Here is an 18,134-nt window from a genome sequence, read left to right as displayed (position 1 = left end):
CAATGCCCCACAAAAGGCCCTTTTAAGGGCTATTTGTAATTTAGTATAAGGGTAGGGAATTTTATTATTTTGGGGGTGATTTTTATTTTATTAGGGGAATTAGATTAGATGTAATTAGTTCAGAATTCTTGTAATTCTTTTTTATTTTCTGTAATTTAGTGTTTTTTTCCCCGTAATTTAGTTTATTTCATTTAATTGTAATTAGTTTAATTTAATTTAGGTTTTTTTAATTATTTATTCATACATGCCATCAGTGTAAATAATATACATAATACAGAAAAACAAAACAAAAAAAAACACGGAATTGCAGGCTGCGCAGGGCCACATTTTCAATAGATACAATTAAACAACGCAACAGAAAAACCAAAAATCGTCTAATGAGATCTGTATAGACCGTAGCATCAACAAAACAGATAATTCTTTTCCACTTTCTGTGGAATTAACAAATCAAACAGAAACATTGCAAAACCTGCTTTTTACACTTCTGGCATATTTTTTCTTAACATAAAAAGCTGGGGACAGAGAAAGAAGGGAAAAAAAAGAGAGAAAGAAAACAAACACACACTCCCTCACCTCTCACCTCGGCATCATATCAAAATATATCCTAGTAGTTTCAATTCCGCGCTAAAGTGTTATGAGTCTCTATAACCCCTAATCCATTCTGCCGGGAAATGACCCAGAAGAACCAAATCACTAAAACTACCTGAACTAAAAAATGGATATAGGATTCTTTTTTGGGCTCCTTCTGAATATGACTTAATAATCGGTAACCATCTTACTAAGAACTTCCTAACTTCTCTTTCACTAGCTTCTCTCAGGTGGAAAGATTCAAAAATTATATGCATTTGGATTCCTTTCACAAATATCGAGAAGCCTGGCATCTTTTTAGCTTTCCAGTTCTTTAATATAAGATATCTGACAAAGAGGATGATTACATTTACACTTTTTCTATATGGAGAGGACGCCCAAGTAGACTGATCAAAAAGAAAATAGTGTCTGGATCAAAACAGATATTAGTTTCATACAAAGTATTAAATAAAAAGCTACCTTTTTCCAGAACTGATACACTCTAGGGCACAATACAAACATCTGTAAACTGTCAGCATTGATATAACAACATCGTGGACAGGGGAAGCTTTAAATAAGATATATTTTGGCCAGTCTCTGAGGTGTGTAATAAAAATTATGGATTATCTTCAAATGACTCTCTTTCCAGCTTATTGGTATTTGAAGTTTATTGATTAAATTAAAGCTAGCTCTTATTTTATCTCGATCAACTCCCGGAATCGCTACACTCCATTTCAAATTAAGGTTTTCTTTTTTTTTTCAATATATCTTTATTCATAGCCGATAAATACAATTAACAAAAATCACTTTTGTTGTCACATATAAGCATAAAGTCAAAAATAATTTCACAGATATCACAACACAACCTATGACAATAATTTCTCGGCATTTTTGTGACTGGCTCCTTGCGGCGAATTGCTGTGAGGGAGCTCGAAAGAAATAAAAAAAAGAAAAGAAGAAGACAGAGAGAAAGAAGAAAGAGAGAAAAGAAAAAAGAAAAAAAAACAAAAAAAAAAAAAAACCCTCCTTCCCCTAATCCCTGATACAGTTAATACTTAATTTCGGCAGCATTTGTTATCCATGAATGTGGAAACAGGTCTAATACAACCATCTCTGCAAAACTAACTGAGGACAGGAAAGGTGCTAAAATCTGTTTTTGTATAGGTATGAGATAAGAATTAATAATAGCATACCAACCAAGTAGAAATGTCTTAATTCTAGTTTCTGAAGCATCCTGTAGATGGTATGATTCAAAAATAATTTGATCTTGAATAGCATGTAGAACCTCAGAGAATGCAGGCCCTTTTTTTGCTTTCCATTTTTTTATAATACTCTGTCTTACCACTAATATTAAGGTATTTAATGAACGTACCCAATGCCTATCTTGATTACTCGAGGTCTCAATCAATAGGATAATATCCTGGAACGTGAGAGAGATAGATACCCCATGAATACTGTTAAACCAATATATAAGTTTCAACCAGAGCTGATTTATCCGGGGGCATGCCCAAAACATATGAAATAGATCCGCTTCCATGTACGCACACTTTGGACAGCAAGCTGATCTAGATGGATAAAACCTGGCAAGTTTGGCTGGATATAAATAGAAATTATTCATAAGTTTCATATGTGATTCCTTCCACATTGAGGGGACTTTGCACCTATCCAAGGTCTTAAAACTCTGTGTGACTCTGTCCTGATCTATGTCCGAATTTAACGTGCTCCAAAAACCACAAATCTTATTTAAAACACCTTTAGTTTGCTTCGAGAGCATAATATCATAAATTAATGAAATTGATGTAACACCCGCCACAAATCTTTGTAATAAGACCCTGACATCGGACCATGCAATAGATGTGGGGAACTTCCAGTCCTGTGCTGCGATAAAATGCAGTATCTGAAAAAATGCAAATAAATCTGATCTGGGTAACTGATAAAGTGAAAACAAAGTTTCTCCCGCTAGAACTAAATCATCTGAGCCTATTAATTGACAAATCCGACTTAAACCCTTCTCGGCCCAGAGCTTAAAAGTACTTTGGTGAATACCCGGAGAAAATGACGGGTTACCCTGGATAGGGAGAAATTCTGAAAAGGTAAAATCTATTTCTAATAATTTACAAAATTTATGCCACGCAAGAACTATATTCTTGAATGTTATTAGTGAAGAAACATTAGAGGGTAGTTGTCGAGGCTTACAATGTAATATAGCTGATAGTGCAAAAGGATGTATCAAGAAAGACTCCTGTGCAAAAGAGGAGAATATATCTGTTCTTGCCAGCCAATCAATTGCGATTTTTATCAACGCTGCAATATTATATAAACTGATATCTGGAAGTGATAAGCCACCAGCCCATGATTTCTGCATTAACCTGGATAATGCAATACGTGGTTTTTTATTTTGCCAAATAAATTTAGAGAAATAGCAGTGCAAATTTCTTCGATCCTGGTTAGATATAAATAAAGGTAAATTTTGAATTGGATAGAGAAGGCATGGAAAAATTATGGTTTTAACCAAATTCACTCTTGCCATTAACGATATAGGAAAGGAGGTCCATAGTTGCAAATCTAATTTAATTTTTTTAAATAAAGGAACATAATTATCTATGTACCAATGCTTAGGATTCTTATGTAGTACAAGACCCAAATATTTAACAGAATCTACCTCTTTAAATGGATTGTTGGGGCACCTCAATGCTAATTTCCCTATAAACATCAACTCACTTTTTTCCGTATTCACTTTGTAACCTAAAAATGAGCTAAATTCTTCTAATAACTGCATCAAAATTGGAATAGATTGCTGTGTATTTTCTAGAAATACCAAAACGTCATCCGCATATAACAACGTATTTAGACGAAGCGATCCTATTGCAATCCCTGTTAGACTATTTCTTAATCGTATCGCGAGTGGCTCTAGTGCTGTATTAAACAGCAAGGGGGACAATGGGCACCCTTGCCGAGTACCCCGCTGAAGTATTATTTTAGGAGAGACCATCCCATTTACTAATATATATGATATCGGCTTCGAGTAAATTCTATGGATAAATTGCAAAAAATTCCCGTTAATTCCAAATTTCCCGAGTGAAGTAAAGAGATTCTTCCATACTATGGAGTCAAACGCTTTGACTGCGTCTAATGTAAGGACGGCCATATCACATCCTCTACTTGAACCAGTTTTTTGTTCCTCATTCCATGCAAAATCTAACAATGTAGTTAATTTCCGTATTTTCTTAGATGCATTTCTGTTAATCATAAACACCGTCTGGTCAGAATGAATAAGTTTCTGCAGACAAGATGATAATCTGTCGGCTAACATAGAGGCTAAAATCGTATAATCTGAATTTAAAACCGATATCGGCCTATAAGAGCCTAGATCCTCCGAATCTTTCCCCTTTTTCAATATAAGGGAGATGTTGGCCATTGAAAAATAGGATGAAATTGGTTTATCTACTGTATAATAATCATTGAATAAATTCTCTAATACCGGTAATAAATCTTCCTTAAGACATTTATAGAACTCAGCAGGGAATCCATCTGGGCCAGGGGCTTTATTAAGTTTCAATTTATCAATGGCCTTGCTGATTTCTACTCTAGTTATAGGATCATTTAGCATCGTCAGATCTTCAATTTGAATCTTAGGCGTCACCACTTTAGATCAAAATACCCTTTGGTTATAAAGGTTAGTCTTAACTGGAGAATATATATATTGATAATAAGAGGCAAAAACCTTACAAATTTCCGAAGTTTCCATATGTCTGGTCTTGCTATCTTTAATGACCGGTATAAAAAATTTTTACTTCCTGTTTTTAGTGAGATTAGCCAAATGTTTGGCCGAGCAGCCATGAAACCCCTTATAATGCCGATTTATTCTAATTTCCTCTGTTTGGGATTGCTATTTTAGAAAGAGATCTCGCTCTTTTCTGATAGCAATATAGTCGTCCCAATTATTCTGCGAGGGAACATTCTGTACTAATATGTAAGCATTCTTCACTCTCTTTGCCAAAGTAACCTCCCGAGATTTAATCTTCTTCCCTCGAACATTTAAATAAGCCATAATCTCGCCTCTTAGAACCGTCTTAGAGGCCTCCCAAAAAGTTTCAACTTTATTTCTATATTCAATATTATTGAAACCGTACTCCTGCCATTTTAATTGTAACCACAACCGAAACCTAGGCTCAGAACATAAAAAACGAGGAAAGCAAAATACCGATTTTTGAACCATATCTTTTTTCAATGATGGGAATGTTAATGAAATTATTGCATGGTCCGATATCAGAATCTTCCTTATCTCAGCCTTTGATTGCCAGATAGATAACGACTCAGAGACCAAAAATAAGTCAATCCTAGAAAATGTCTTGTGAGCCTTAGATTCACATGTGTATACTGAAATGTCAGGGTTTTGAATTTGCCAGATATCTGTTCATTTTAATTTATAGCGGAATCTCTATAGGCTCAGATCAGGCTGCAACCTAGCTAAAGTTCTAACAATCAATTTACGTTTCACTGGTGAAGTAATACCCCCCACATTCCAGGAAAACATCCTAATTTCCGCTATCATTTTTTGCCAATATTAATAATCAACAATTTGTCCCTAGGGAAAGAGAGGGAACGGGAAAAAGGAGGAAAAGAAAAAAAAAAAAACACAAAGATAAAAAGAAGAAAATAAAAACTGATCCAGAAAAAAACTTGGATTTCTTATCTTTAACAATACTCTCAGCATACTAAACATAAAGTATTAACATTTCATCATTATCCAAGTTTCTTTAAAAATTCAATTACCTCAGTTGTTTCACTAAATACCTGCCTGTTACCATTATCTTTCATTATAATTCTGGCCGGATAGCTCAGCCAAGCATTAATGCCTTTATTTATTAGTTGCGTACAATACGGAGCCATGACTTTTCTCCTAGCTGAGGTCTCGCCAGAGAAATCCTGGAAAAACAATATTTTGTTATTACCAAATATCAAAGGCTCTTTTTTTTTTTATAGAAATTTAGGATCTCAATCTTGTCCTGAAATTTCAGGAGCTTGAGGATGGCCATCCTAGGTCTGGTGTCCCCAATAACAACAGGCTTCCTGGAGCCTACTCTGTGCGCTCTCTCAATTACCAAGGGTACCAGATGTGTAGGCATACCCAGTGCCTGTGGTAGAGTAGTGGAAGAAAAAGTCATAAGATCCTCAAACTCCGGAGATTCCGGTAGACCAATAATTCTAATGTTATTGCGCCTGGAGCGATCTTCGAGATCCTCCAGGCGCAATTGCATACTTTTTAGCTTAGCCTCTTGTTTGTGTGTATCTGTGTGTTGCATGTTTGCCTGATCTTCTAGTGATGAGATCCTATCTTCAGCTTCGGAAAGTCTTAATGCAAATTGTTTTATTTCCATTGAAAGTGCCCCTATATCAGCTGAGATAACACCTAACTCTGTTTTTATAGAGTCGAATTGTGGTGAAAAAATAGACGCTAACTGACTGATAAGGGCCTGAGTGTCAATAGTTAAGGAAGTCATTTCAGGTATATTTTCTACGCTATTATCTGCCGTCTTGGCTTTTTTATCTTTGGATTTGGCTGGCATTTTTGGGGAATTAGTTTTTGCCTGTGTGATAAATTTTTCCATTGATAGTGTGAAAAAAGTGATGGACAACAACCAAAAAGTGAAAAATACTATTATTAGTGAAAAGGATACTGAAGGGACACTACTAGAGAGTGTCTATATACATTGTGACTTGAATAAATCCAGTGAAGAATCTTACTGTCTAGCTCAGGGAACTTGTCCCAGTGAATGGTGCTTTTTTTTTTTTTGTGTGTAATAGAAGGGTTAATAGCTTGTGTGATTACTTAAATTAGTGTTACAATACTTAGGCAAAATGATCTAGAAAAAACAATTTACTTTGCTAATTTCCACTGGCCTGTGCCTTGTATATCAAAAATTGACAAAGAAGCAGAAAAAGAAAAAAAAAGAAAAATAGCCAAACGGCATCACCTGATAATAAGACACTTATAGCTAAATACCTGACCCTTTTGATTATATCTAAGTCTCAGAGTTATGTACTTTTACTTTATAACTGTTCTTATAAACTGTGGGTTAGATTACTGGTTATAACCTGTCTATAACCTGTGTAACTGAAATCATATATAACCTGAGCATAACTAAGATGCCCTTATGCAAACATTATGACAGGTATATTGGCAATTTTTAACAAACTTTGAACAGTATATGAGCTTCTAAGAGACACCTCGTACCTTTAAATAAACAAAGTTAGCAATGCATTTCCTAAGGGTTTATACAGATTACACTAATACCTGTACATTTACAGCTGTACAATATGGCCCACACATAGGATTTTATCAAGGGCAGTTTAAGTCCAGCAACCAAATGTAAATCTAGCAAGAAAAGAGACTGTAGTGTACTATCAGAGCTTTTTTGTACTAATATTTAGATGACGATACACCAGTAAGCAAAGATTGTTATAATAATGTCATTACTTCTTTTTTTTTTTTTCCGCTAAGTTCCAATGTCAGGCATAAAAATATCTGGACTTTAGTGATCACCAGATTAAGCTGAACGTTTGATTGAGCTCTTTCCCGGACAGCAAACTATTTATTAGCAGAGTCAGCTTTTTTTGTAATGAAAAAGAAATACCACTTTATGTGAAATCAGCACAGTCGATTATACTTGTGGGCTCTGTAAGACAAAACCAGGATGTCTTCCTTACAACGGGCCGACCTTCAGCTGAGGAGACGCCAACCGCTACAATGCCATGAATTGCTGCTTTGACTACTGAGCGCTACCTCCGATGGCCGGTCCTCAATCCAATAGACGGAAACCACACAAGCTTCCGGCACTTCACTCCCAAGCGCTGCAAGCGGATCCCTCCGCCGTCCTCCCAGCCACAGCACTCCCTCGATCCAGGAGGCGATGCTCAACGTCCCGGCGTCACACTCTCTGCTACTCCGGTAAGATTTGTATTGTTGCAGGGCCCCCGACTTTGTTCTTGAACCTTAGATTAGACCCGGCTTATCTAGGTAGGGATAATAACATCCAACGACTCTACAACCAGGGTAGGTCATGGACTTTTTCCTCTCTAATTCGAGTTGTTTCTGGGGGTGTCAACTGGATCAGTATAAAGATAGAAATGCGGTAAAAACCGCAGACCACATTGGCCTCTGTGAGTTCCTTCTCCGGCAAAATCACACTTGCCACGGCCCCTCTGCACCACAGAGATCTGGGGCTATGGAGCAATAAGAGTGGGATGCAGTGTTAGCAGCCGACCTGAACGCCGACATGAGACATGCTGCCATTAGTCTCCACCCCCACACAGGAACTCCCCTCTCTGCAAATTAAGGTTTTCTAACCAGGAGTCGCTTTGTTTAGATAACATAATACTGTAAAGTAGTGAAATGGAAGGAGATTTAGTTCTAGAAATAGTAATACTAGCTCTTAACTCAGACCATGCAATTGCCTCAATACCGTTCCACTTCTTAGATTTTATGAAATGCAGAATTTGGAAATAGGGATAAAAAATATTACTTGACAGATTAAACTGACCTCTCAAATTATCAAACTCTTCTATTTGTCCATCAGCTGTAAAAAATTGGTGGACTGCTTTAAGGCCCTTATTGGACCAACTTCTAAATACTTTTTGATTAATCCCGGCCGAAAATTCAGGATTGCCCAATAGGGGTAAATATTCCGAAAAAGTATGATCTATACCGATTACCGAACAGAGAATTTGCCAGGCAGCAATTATATTTTTAATTGAGATTAAACTCTTAATATTATTAGGTAATTTTTTTACAGATATATGTAATAAGGTTTTAAGAGCAAATGGATAGATCATAAAACTTTCAATTTCTTTAGATGAGAACCAATTAGTTTCTGCCAGCCAGTCTACTGCAATTTTCCCTAGGGCAGCAATAATATAAAACTTGATATTAGGTAAGGCTAAACCGGCCGCTTCACGAGAATACATCAGTTTTTCCAAAGCAATTTGCGTTTTTTTCTTATCTCGCCAAATAAATTGAGAGAATTTTGCATATAGTTTCCGTAAATCAGTTTTAGTCAAAAGCAAAGGCAGATTCTGTAAAGGAAAAAGTAGACGAGGGAAAATAATTGACTTGATAAGGTTAACCTTGGCTGACAGAGATAAAGGTAGAACAGCCCACAATTTCAAATCAGATTCGATTTTCTGTAATAGCGGCTTAAAATTAAGATCATACCATTTATCTGGGTTTCTATGCAAAAAAATCCCTAGATATCTTAATATCTCAACTTCTTTGAACGGGATATTAATTGTCCTGATATTATGTTCAGAAATCCACATCACTTCACTTTTCTGAAAATTCACCTTATAACCGGAAAAAGAACTAAAGAGATTCAAAGAGTCCAAGATTATAGGAATAGAGTTGGATGTATTGTATAAAAAGATTAACAAATCATCGGCATACAAAAGAGTTTTCAGAGAGATTTTACCAAGATTGACCCCTTCCATCACTTTCCTTAGCCAAATTGCAAGAGGTTCAAGTGCCAAATTAAAAAGTAGGGGCGAGAGGGGACATCCTTGCCTAGTACCTTTTTGTAATCTTATACCGGAGGTAAGAGTATCATTAATCAGAAGATAGGAGATTTATATAAGTTACGCACAAATTGGAGGAATTGGTTTTTAAAACCAAATCTCTCCAGCGTCTGAAATAGATAATCCCATTCTATGGAGTCGAATGCTTTAACAGCATCCAATGTTAAGAGCGCAATATCATACTTAAATTGTTTACTAATATCTTTATTTAAATTCCAGATATAATCTATAAGAGTAATAATTTTCCGAATGTTTTTTGATGAGTTTCTAGAGGCCAAAAATCCTGTTTGGTCTTGATGTATAATTTTATCAAGACATTTCATTAATCTGGTAGCTAAAATAGAGGTTAATATCTTATAATCTATATTTAGTACCGAAATCGGTCTATAAGAGGCCAAATCTTCAGGATCTTTATCTTTTTTTGGTATAAGAGAGATATTAGCAGCCGCAAAATATTCTGAGAGTGGGCAGCCACTCATAAAATAGGTATTAAAAAGTTTTTCCAGTGTGGGCTTAATCTCATCCGCCAAAATCTTATAGAATTCTGCGGGAAGAGCATCGGGGCCAGCAGCTTTATTTACTTTAGTTCTATTTATTGCATCCTCTATATCCTCCAACGAAATGGGGGAATTCAAGCCTTCAAGAGAGTCACCTGCCACTTGAGGAATTTTTATTTGAGACCAAAATTTCTCTTGATTTTGTTTATTATTATTAGACTGAGAATATAGATTTTTATAATATAAGAAAAAAGCATTATTAATATCAGCTACTTCGATATATCTATTATCTTGGTCTTTAATTGATAAAATATAATTCTTTTTCTTCCTACTTCTAATTAAATTTGCTAGATGTTTTGTCGAACACCCATAATAGCCCTTATAACGTATGTTGAGTTTAGTCTCCTCCTCTAAGAAGTTCTGTTTAAAGAATATATCCCTTTCTGCTCTGGCCGTAGAATAACATTCACAGTGTACAAGCGTTGGGTCAGTAATATATTTTTTATAACTATTTCTAACGTAATTGGCCAGTTGGACTTCTCTCATTCTATCTTTCTTTTTCTTTTTACACATATATGCTTTTATTTCGCCCCTTAGGAATGTTTTAGAGGCCTCCCAGAAAATGTCAATTTTATGGAAATAGGAGATGTTATACGTACAATAATCTTTCCATTTTTCTTTTAGCCATAGGCTAAACTTCATGTTCTTATACATATACCGTGGAAAAATAAAATTTAAATTACCTCTTACTGAGTTAGAAGGAAAAGGAAACGACAGAGACAATTGCATGATTCGAAATAACTATCTCACCAATTTCCGCTTCCATTTTTTGCAGTGATAGAGATTCTGTTACTAAAATAAAATCAATTCTGGAGAATGTCTTGAATGTTTTAGATTCACAGGTATATATACGTTGGTCCGGGTTATAAAGTCTCCAAATATCAATTAATTTCAATTGATAACAAAATTTTCCCATAAATTTAGCTTGCTTATTATATAGAGCAAAAAATTTTTTTGAAAATCTATCAATCGCCGGACAAAGAGAGAGATTAAAATCACCTCCTATTATCATTCTATCCGTTACAAAAGGAAATAGTTTACTCTTTAACGTTTCCCAAAATACTTTAGAGAATATATTTGGTGCATATATATTACAAAGAACAAACCTAACTCCGTTAATTTTTATTTGTACTACCATAAATCTTGCCTCAGGATCTAACTCACTATATAAAATTTGGTATGATAGATTCTTGTTTAACAAAATAGCAACCCCTGCTTTCCTGTTTTTACATGGAGTCGCTAATACCTCTCCTACCCACCTGAAACGTAACTTAGATATTTCAGGGTTTTTTAAATGGGTTTCTTGTAAAAATGCAATACTAGGATTTTGAGATCCTAATTTTTTAATAACAAGTTTCCGTTTTATAGAGTTACTAATACCCCCCCCCCCACATTCCACGAAAGGATCCTTAAGTTCCCTATTGTATCAACCATATAGGAAGCAAGATAGATAAAATTTTAAAAAAAGATCCCGCATTCAATTTCCTACTCAACCAAAAACTAAAAACGTACACTCTTACAACTTTATAGAAAATCAATCTAACCTAACGTAAGACATATCATTAAGCTCAAGTCACACTCTGAGCGACACTAATTCATCATCACTTCCACGTCTACCGGTGCGAGGAGGAGAGGTGAAGGAGAGAAAGAGAGAGAGAGGAAGAGAAAATAATAAAAAAAAGGGGGGGGGGGAACACACTGGAAAGAGAAAAACTCCTAAAATTAGACAATTCAAATAATCCTGATTCATTATTTAGTCCTATTTCCAAATAGGAACTTAATTTGCTAGAAATATCACAGAATACCATAGAAGTCTTTTAACCTCCTTTAGAATCTATATATTCTCGTGCTTTAGAGGCCTCAGAGAAGAGAATTTTATTACCATTATCCTCAACTAAAATCTTGGCAGGATAAATCAAGCGTGCTTTTATTCCTTTATTTATCATTGCGGTACATATGGGAGACATAGCTTTCCTTTTTTGTACTGTCTCAATAAAGAGATCTTGGAACAAAAGGATTTTTTTATCCTTAATGGTAAATGTTTCAAATTTTCTATATAATCTTAGCAAATCAATTTTGTCTTGGAACCTCAAAAGTTTAAATATGCAGACTCTGTCTCTACTATGGCCGTTTCCGGGCTGTCTCCTAGGTCCTATTCTGTGTGCCCTTTCGATAGATAGTGGTAAGGCATGTGGAGGGAACCCTAAAGCTAAAGTTTAATTTAATTTAGTTAATTTATTTATTTATAGAGTAGCGTTAGGTGTAATTGTAACTTAGGTTAAGATTTATTTTACAGGTAATTTTGTACTTATTTTATCTAGGTAGTTATTAAATAGTTAATAACTATTTAATAACTATTGTACCTAGCTAAAATAAATACAAAGTTGCCTGTAAAATAAAACTAAATCATAAGCTAGATAAAAATGTAACTATTAGTTATATTGTAGCTATCTTATGGTTTATTTTATAGGTAAGTATTTAGTCTTAAATAGGAATAATTTATTTAATTGTAGTTATTTTATTTAGATGTATTTAAATTATATTTAAATTAGGGGGGTGTTAGGGTTAGACTTAGGTTTAGGGGTTAATAACTTTATTATAGTTGTGGCGATGTTGGGGGGGCAAATTAGGGGTTCATTAGTATAATGTAAGTGGCGGCGGAGTCCGGAGCGGCAGATTAGGGGTTAATAATTATAATGTAGGTGTCGTCGATAGCAGGGGCGGCAGATTAGGGGTTAATAAGTGTAAGATTAGGGGTGTTTAGACTCGGGGTTCATGTTAGGGTGTTAGGTGCAGACATAAAATTAATTTCCCCATAGGAAACAATGGGGCTGCGTTAGGAGCTGAACACTGCTTTTTTGCACGTGTTTTTTTTTTCACCCAGCTCAGCCCCATTGTTTACTATGGGGAAATCGTGCACGAGCACGTTTTGCCAGCTTACCGCTGACTTAAAGTGAAGGTAAAGTTTGCCGGTTTTCTCACCTTTACTATATAGCTAACATACTATATAGTGTGATCGCTATTTTTTTTTTAATTATTTAAATATGTGTTATTGTATTTTTATCTAATGTTATTTACGTATTTTGCTGGTCTTCGCTCCTCCCTCCATGAATTTCCGGATTTTACAGTGTATTACGTACAGAGCGGTCCCACCTGCTCTATACGTACTTCAAAAGCGCATTCTCGATTGCTGGACAAAGTGCGCATGCGCACACCTCGGCTTATCGTCTATTTGCGCCTGCGTGAGTGAAATTCTTACGGAGTAAATATATTCTGGTCTCTATAGTAAGTGCGCATGCGCTAAACTGGAGCGAGCCCGGGTAGGAAGTTAAAGGAAATAATGCCAATGCATGCGCAGAACGTCCAGCAATGTTGTGACGTCAAATGACGGCCGCCTAACAGCCAGACTGACTATAGGCTGTTTCAAGAACGTGACCGGAGCAAAAAAAAAAAAAAACGGGCTGATTTGGAAACTATTAGAAAAGGCAAAAAAAGGCTTATAACTATGTAAATATATTAAAATAATTAAATTGATGAATACCTCTCATTTTATAAGTATTTACATTGCCACTAATCGAATCGTGCAAAGTTTACTTTCCCTTTAAGCAATGCTGGTATCGAGGTGAGATGTGGAGCAAAATTTTGCTCAACGCTCACTTTTCTGAGGCTAACGCCGGCTTGCAGAAAACTCGTAATACCAGCATTGGTTTAAGGGAGCGGTAAGAAAAAAAGGCTTGTTAGCACCGCACAGCCTTACCGACAAAACTCGTGATCTAGCCGATTGCTTTTTGGCTATGATTTAGGAAAGCCTGTTGTAAGTTATTGTAAAAAAACACTCCAGGTTGTTTTCTGCAAGACCTCCTGAGTACACCTATGCCCCCTATGCATAGGTTTGCCAGGATTTTTGGAAGATTCTGTTCCAATTTTATGATTGTAAATTTAGTTAAAAGTGAGAGTATTTCTTCTGATAGGTCTATCTTTAGTTTGGGGCCTTTCACATACCCCATTTTTATTTATTGCCATGAAAGTGTATATTTTTGAAAGGTTGATACCCAAGGTATTGTATATGGTGTGCTTTGATGCCTTTGATGCAACCGTTTTAGCCAAAAAAATTGGAGAAAGTGTATGGTGGTAATTTTTCAATTTTCATTTTTACACACATTTCTTTTTGACTATGATTTATGAGAGACTGTTATAAGTTATTGCAAAAAAACACTCCAGGTTGTTTTCTGCAAGACCTGAGTACACCAATGCCCCCATGCATAGGTTTGCCAGGATTTTGGGAAGGTTCTGTTTTATGGCTTGTAATTTTAGTTATTAAAAGTGAGAGTATTTCTTCTGATAGGCCTATCATTAGTTTGGAGCCTATCGCATACCCCATTTTTATTTATTGCTATGAAAGTGTATATTTTTTAAATGTTGACACCCCATGGTGGTAATTTTTCAATTTTCATTTTTACACACACATTGCTTTTTGACTATGATTTATGAGAGACTGTTGTAAGTTATTGCAAAAAAACACTCCAGGTTGTTTTCTGCAAGGCACCCTGAGAACACCTATGCCCCAAGCATCGGTTTGATAGGGGTTTTGGTAAAAAAAAAAACAGCCCCAATTTTAGAAAAAAAAAAAAAAAGAGTAGTGAAATGTAAAAATCTGGCACAGCAAAAGTAAAAAAAAACAACAACAAAAAAAAACATTTAACAGTAAACATAACCAAAAAAAACCAGCAAATGTATTTATTTTTTAAAAATGGATTTTGTATGGTACCGCTTGAAGCAGTCCCCAATGCAGAGTCCAGGCTGTCCAGGGCAATCAGGACAGTGATATACAGTGTCCCTTCTCTGCCCCCTCTTGGTACAGACTCTGCATTTTTTTTGTGGTCTCTGCTTTGCGGCAGTAGGGGGGATTTTAAAAATAAAATGAGTAGCCCCAACTCTGCTCTCTCCCATCACCGCCCGGGGAGCAGGTGCATCATGGTACAAAATCCCCGAAATGATCTGGAGCTGAAATTGTAAAAAAGTATGTTTCATTCCAGGGTTTGCTTTTTTGAACAAAAAAAAAAGCGTTGTGGGTTGCAATCTGCATTAGGTAAATTGCAACCTTTTTGTACCAGGCCCTTGTCTTCCGCATAATTAGGTAGGACTGCAGCAGCTGATCTGCCAGATCAACCCCACCCATATGCCGGTTATAAGACTTGATGCACCTTATGATCTCAGCTCTGCCACGTACAGAGACCACCACCGTCCTCTCTGTGTGGATGGTGGTAAGAAGGTATACCTCCTTCTTGTCTCTGTACTTAAGTGCCAACAGCTCCTCTTGGCGCAGAGCTGAGGTCTCCCCCCTATCAAAGCAATACAGTAGCTTGAACAAAATGACACTTGTATAAAAATTGTCTAAGTACAAGTGATAGCCTTTGTTCATTAGGGGTAATATCAGGTCCCAGACAATCTTGCCAGTAGTGATGTCCCGAACTGTTCGCCCGCGAACAGTTCACCGCGAACATAGCTTGTTCGCGTTCGCCGCTGCGGGCGAACATATGCGATGTTCGATCCGCCCCCTATGTGTCATCATTGAGGAAACTTTGACCCTGTATGTCACAGCCTTCTGACACATTAGAGCCAATCAGCATCAGACACTCCCTCACAGACCCTCCCAGCTTCTTGGCAGCAGCCATTTTAGACTCATTATGATCTTGCTTTCTTAGTGAGAGGAGCTTTTGTGTTGCTGCTGCTGACATTATAGGGAAATAGATAGCTAGGCTAGTGTATTTAGTGTCCACTACAGTCCTGAAGGACTCATCTCATCTCTGCTGCAAGGACAGCACCCCAAAAAGCCCTTTTTAGGGCTATAACTTCAGTCGTTTTTTGTTTTTTTTTTCTTTGTATTTTTATTTGCATTTGTCTAGCTTTCAGCCTGTGTGTGAGGCTCACAGCATATACTGTGATTAGTGCCACCACTGATATCTGCTTAACATTAGTTTAAATTTAACCAACAAAAATTTTAAATTATTTTGCTAGTGTAATTTATTTTCATTTTCTATCAGGCCTGTGTCTCCGGCTCACACAGCATATACTGTGGTTCATTGCTCTGTGCCAGCCACCACTCATATCTGCTTATAACATTATTTTAAATTTTAAAAAAAAACTTTTAAATCATTTTGCTAGTCTAATTTCATTTTCTATCAGGCCTGTGTGTTTCTGACTTACAGAGCATACTGTGGTTAATTGCTTCCCTACCTAGGCTATCAGCCACGACTCATATGTGCTTAACCTTTTTTTAAATTAAAAAAAAAACTTTAAATCATTTTGCTAGTGTAATCTAATTTTATTTTCTATCAGGCCTGTGTGTTTCTGACTTACAGAGCATACTGTGGTTAATTGCTGCCCTACCAAGGCTAGCAGCCACGACTCATATGTGCTTAACCTTTTTCTTTAAATTAAAAAAAAAAACCTTTAAATCATTTTGCTAGTGTAATCTATTTTTATTTTCTATCAGGCCTGTGTGTTTCTGACTTACAGAGCATACTGTGGTTAATTGCTGCCCTACCTAGGCTATCAGCCACGACTCATATGTGCTTAACCTTTATTAAATTAAAAAAAACAAAACTTTAAATAATTTTGCTAGTGTAATCTAATTTTATTTTCAATCAGGCCTGTGTGTTTCTGACTTACAGAGCATACTGTGGTTAATTGCTGCCCTACCAAGGCTAGCAGCCACGACTCATATGTGCTTAACCTTTTTTTTACATAAAAAAAACAACTTTAAATCATTTTGCTAGTGTAATCTATTTTTATTTTCTATCAGGCCTGTGTGTTTCTGATTACAGAGCATACTGTGTTTAATTGCTGCCCTACCTAGGTTTTCAGCCACGACTCATATGTTCTTAACCTTTTTTTAAATAAAAAAAACAACCTTTAAATCATTTTGCTAGTGTAATCTATTTTTATTTTCTATCAGGCCTGTGTGTTTCTGACTTACAGAGCATACTGTGTTTAATTGCTGCCCTACCTAGGCTATCAGCCACGACTCATATGTGCTTAACCTTTTTTTAAATAAAAAAAAAAACCTTTAAATCATTTTTCTAGTGTAATCTAATTTTACTTTCTATCAGGCCTGTGTGTTTCTGACTTACAGAGCATACTGTGGTTAATTGCTGCCTTACCAAGGCTAGCAGCCACGACTCATATGTGCTTAACTTTTTTTAAAATAAAAAAAAAAACTTTAAATCATTTTGCTAGTGTAATCTATTTTTATTTTCTATCAGGCCTGTGTGTTTCTGACTTACAGAGCATACTGTGTTTAATTGCTGCCCTACCTAGGCTATCAGCCACGACTCATCTGTGCTTAACCTTTTTTTAAATAAATAAAAAAAAACTTTAAATCATTTTGCTAGTGTAATCTAATTTTATTTTCTATCAGGCCTGTGTGTTTCAGACTTACAGAGCATACTGTGGTTAATTGCTGACCTACGTAGCAGCCAGCCAGTGCCACCACTCATATCTGCTTAATATTATTTTAAATTTAAAATAAAAACTTTTAAATTATTTTGCTAATGTAATCTAATTTAATTTTCTATCAGGCCTGTGTGTTTCTGACTTACACAGCATACTGTGATTAATTGCTGCCCTACCTACCAGCCACGACTCATATCTGCTTAACATTATTTTAAATTTTTCAAACAAAACGTTTAAATCATTTTGCTAGTGTAATCTAATTTCAATTTCTACCAGGCCTGTATGTTTCTGGCTTACTCAGCATACTGTGGTTAATTGCTGCCCTAGCAGCCACTACTCATAGCTGCTTTACATTATTTTAAAGTAAAAAAAAAAAATTAAAATCATTTTGCTAGTGTAATTTCTTTTTCCATCAGGCCTGTGTGTTTCTGGCCCACATCATATAGTGTGAACAGATTAATAGCTCTTTTTTCCACCACTTATATCTGGTGTAACAACATTAGTGTAAATTTTATGTAAACATTTTTTTTACATCAGTCCTCTTCTAGTGTTATTTAATTTTAGTTGCCAGGCCAGCCAGGCTGTCATTAGTGCCAGCCTGTGTGTCAGGCTGCCAGCATATACTGTGCCTACTTCCATCCTCAGTGCCAGTGCACGACTCCTATCTGGTGTAACATTATATTAAATTTTGTAAAAAAAAAAACTTTTACATCACTCTTCTAGTGTTATTTAATTTTAGTTTACAGGCCAGCCTGCCACCACTAGTGCCAGCCTGTGTGTCAGGCTGCCAACACATACTGTGCCTAGTTCTTTCCTGAGTGCCATTACTCCTATCTGTTGTAACATTTTTGTAACTTTTTTAAAAACAAACTGTTACATCAGTCTGCTATTGTTATTTAATTGCAGTTGCTTGTCTGCCAGCGTGTGTGTCAGGCCCACTTTCCAACTAGTGCCATGAATCATATTTGTTATAACAGTAGTGTA

Source organism: Bombina bombina, chromosome 7 (assembly GCF_027579735.1).
Source record: "Bombina bombina isolate aBomBom1 chromosome 7, aBomBom1.pri, whole genome shotgun sequence".
Taxonomy (NCBI): Eukaryota; Metazoa; Chordata; class Amphibia; order Anura; family Bombinatoridae; genus Bombina; species Bombina bombina.
Note: the sequence above shows the minus strand (reverse complement) of the source record.